Source organism: Empidonax traillii, unplaced genomic scaffold, assembly GCF_003031625.1.
Source record: "Empidonax traillii isolate 1590-97213 ecotype Southwest subspecies unplaced genomic scaffold, ASM303162v1 scaffold449:size826340, whole genome shotgun sequence".
Lineage (NCBI taxonomy): Eukaryota > Metazoa > Chordata > Aves > Passeriformes > Tyrannidae > Empidonax > Empidonax traillii.
Window position 1 is genome coordinate 1 of NW_020955642.1, and position 3,606 is coordinate 3,606.

Sequence of the window (3,606 nt, forward strand, 5' to 3'; positions counted from 1 at the left end):
CTGTAGGTTGTGTCCCCAGATTCTTGCAAGAGATAACAGCGCTGGCAATTACATGTGATGAGACTTGCACGTTTGGATTGTAATGTCTTGGAGATATTTTTAATATATATCGGTTAATAAAGATGTCTTCCATACAAAGGCATAAAATGTATTAGAAAACTTGAGAATGCCTCCTCTAGTGGTATTCTTTTTTTTTTTTGTTCCTATGATCTTCACCCCCTAGTTTGCACCAAATTTCTGTCCAAATTGTTATAAGCAGGAGGAATGTATTGCTTGGAGTTAATGTGTAACCTTTCCAAGCACAAAAGCCAGCTGATGAGTTGTAGTGGTTCTGCATGCTTTGTCTTTTACGTACACACATACTCATACAGGACTACTTGTTTGAATCTAAAATTCTGGGAAGCCAAATGAGCTGAGGTGCTGCTGCTTGAGCCAATCTAGAGGCATGTCAGTTTTGGCAGAAAAAAGTCTGGCTCCTGATTGTTATAGTTGTGTCTGCAGAAGCCCCTGTGTGGGCCCAGCTTGGCTGGCAGGTGAGTGCTTTTTGCTGATGCAGTGTCTGGGAGCTGTTTTAGGCTATACTGACAGAAGAACTTTGTCAGTGTGAGCTGAATCCCCATTTCGGAAGGGGTGCAATGCAGCTGTTTACTCCTCACCTAAAGGAAGGGCTGATGCTCAGGTGTACACATGCTCATTAAATGAACCCATGGATCAGGGGCGCTGGCATTCAGGATGCATTTCTTCTCTGTTTTCTTTCTAAGAGACTGAGACTTATTCACTGAATGAGTTTCATCCTGATCTTAGTTAAGCTTATAGGAGCAGGATCCATCACATCCACAGGAAGAGGAGCAGTTTCCCAGTGAATTCTGGAGGGGAATCTTCAAGCACAACACAGCTGTTCCTTTGGCAAAACCCTTTTTTTTCTTTTAACCTGCAGACACAAGGATAACATTGCCAGGGTGTGTGGCAAACCTGATGAGGTGCTCCAGCTTTGCTTCTCCACGTGCAGAGGTGATCAGGCTGTCAGTGTCAGCTCTGTCCTTCTCTCTGATGGGGCAAATTCTGTTCCATTTCTCTTGGTTTGCCCATCAGTTCACTGTAATTTCTCCCTTAATGTCTCTGCTCCCTCTGCTTTCTTTCATCGTTTCCCTCTCTGACAATGCTCACCTGTCACGCTCTCCCTGGCAACGTTTTCCTTCTGTCACCCTTACCCTGGATGTGGATTGCCCTCTGCATGTCTGTCAGTTCTCACTCCAGGTGCCCTACACTATCTGAGGAACATTAGAGGGGTTTTTGGCATATGCCAAAGGCTGGAAGTGCTTCCCAGCAGTCTGGAGGTGAGCAATAACAGCAGCAGTAACACATCCCTGCTGGGAGAGACATCAGTGTTGCACTTTGGAATTGGCTGTCAGGTAGCACTGGATTGGAACTGTGCCTCATGGCTGAGGAAAAGGTTTGAGTTCACAGTGTTCATGTGCCAGTAGGGATGCCTTGAAGAAACAGATGCACCAAGTAGAACAGTGATGGTGAGATACACACACACATATATATATATATATATGTATGTGGGAGTGTATATTTATAGTTACCAAGTAACTATTTTGAGTAATTTTTTGGTTAAAATTATACTTGTGTTTCTGAAAAATGCTTTTTAAAAGCTTCAAGAAAAAAATAAGGTGAGGGATATGGACATGAAACATCTGGGGTGCTTCTGATTTTAATGAGAGCTTGTTTCTTGCCTTCCCTTGAAACAAAAAAAATTACAGAATTGGGATCCTAAATTAAGCTGGGGCTCTTATAATTGTTTGTCTGCTAGTTATGAAACTCCTTAAAAAGTGAATTCTGCAGGCAATACTGATGTGGGTGATCCTTGTAAAAAACCTTGTGACATACCATCACTGGCAGAGAGCTATGCTCTGTCACACCTTCTTGACAGCAGGTAATAATTTTCTTTCTAAACAGTCCGGTTGAAATAAATGAAACTGCTTGAAAAGCAGCAGGTACTGTTGGATAATTCCCTTTTAAATCAATGAAATCCCTTGTAGCACAGGCTTTGCCCAGCAAAACCATGGATGACAGCATCTGAATGTCTTCATTACTTACAAGTAGCAATTGCAGAGTCAGGATTAAATTTCTATGTGAGAAGTTAAAAATAAAGTTCTGTTGATGGTTGGGGGTTTTTTAGCTGTTGTTTTGTTTTTCCCTTTTTCCCTCTTGAAGTACTTGTACGGTACATGAAAAATGAGGCGTGATCCAAATCTTACTGTTTTGTGAGAGTCCTTCCCACTTCAGCCAGGATCAGGCCCAGAGCTCCAGCAGTGCAGTGCTGTTCTTCCCCTTGGCCCCTTCAGCCTCTCCAACTCACAATGTGGGAGAGAAAACAGATTTTCCTTCTCTAAAGGGGTCACAGGCCCTGCATTTCTTATTTCTGCTTCTGGCTGTACAAGTAGAAAAGATGGGTCAGGAAATGAAGTTCAGCTGTCTGGAAGAGTGGCAGCAAATGTCAGATAGGAGAAAGGTGAGGCAGGAAGCAAAGTGGAGTAGCTAGTGATTTCCTGGCAGAAATACAGAGTTATTCCTGCTTGCAGCAAAAGAAAATCCTGTGAGAGAAAGCAGGTGTTTTTCTCCCTGTCAAATGAACTGTTTGTCTTACTGGCAGAGCATCCAAAAAAGTGTAGATGTTCCTATGTTTTAATCCTTTGTTGTGCATTTCAGTTTCTTGTGTTCTTCTTCCAAGAGCAAGAAGTGCCAAAGCTCCACTAAGGCAATAATGACCTTTGCTGAATCACACTGTAATGGGCAAAACTCTGAATTTGTGTTAGTAAGCCAGATTTGATTGAAGTTTATTATCTTTACTGTTGTTTTGTTATTGCAGACCCTGGAGGTGCAGGACAAACACACAGAGTACCTGCCACGAAGGACCAGTAATAGCAATCATTAAAGCTGTAAGGAACATTTTAAATCAAGGGATTTTGTCAGGAGCTCCTTGGTGACATGTTTTCTATGACACTGCTAGGAACACAGGAATTGGGAACATACAGCTCTAGGAACATGTAGCCATTTAGTAACAGTGATTCACTGGGGACAGACAAACAAGTGAAGGAGCATTGAACTGTAATTGTTGATCAACGTACAGAAGAATAAATTCTGAAACTAAAACCAAATCCGTTGTGTCTGTAGAAGAATTTGTTCTTGAGATCTCATTTCCTTCATTTAGTCTTCTTTTTTCTCTCTGGAAAGCAGTTGTCTCTGCACTTCTCAGAACCTGTTGTCCTGGAAATAGCTGATTTCATGAATGCAGAACCTAATTCTGGCTTCAGAGTAGCAGTCCCTTCATACCAGCTATTTCCCCAGTGCTCCTGACTCATAGATCCTGGGGCAGTGCCTGGGCAGATGGAAAGAAGTCTGTGCCTGAGGCATATAATGGCCAGTCTCTTCGCGAACGAAGAACCGGGGAAGGTCTTTCCACCTTCCAGCCTGCGCATTGGATTTTTTAGGTGAGACACAGTGTGCGCGGAACTGAGCCCACCCTTTAATCCTGAGGTTCATCTGCCGGGGCCAAGCACGCTTGGACGGTGGCAGTGAGGTCCTCAGGACGTAGATGGA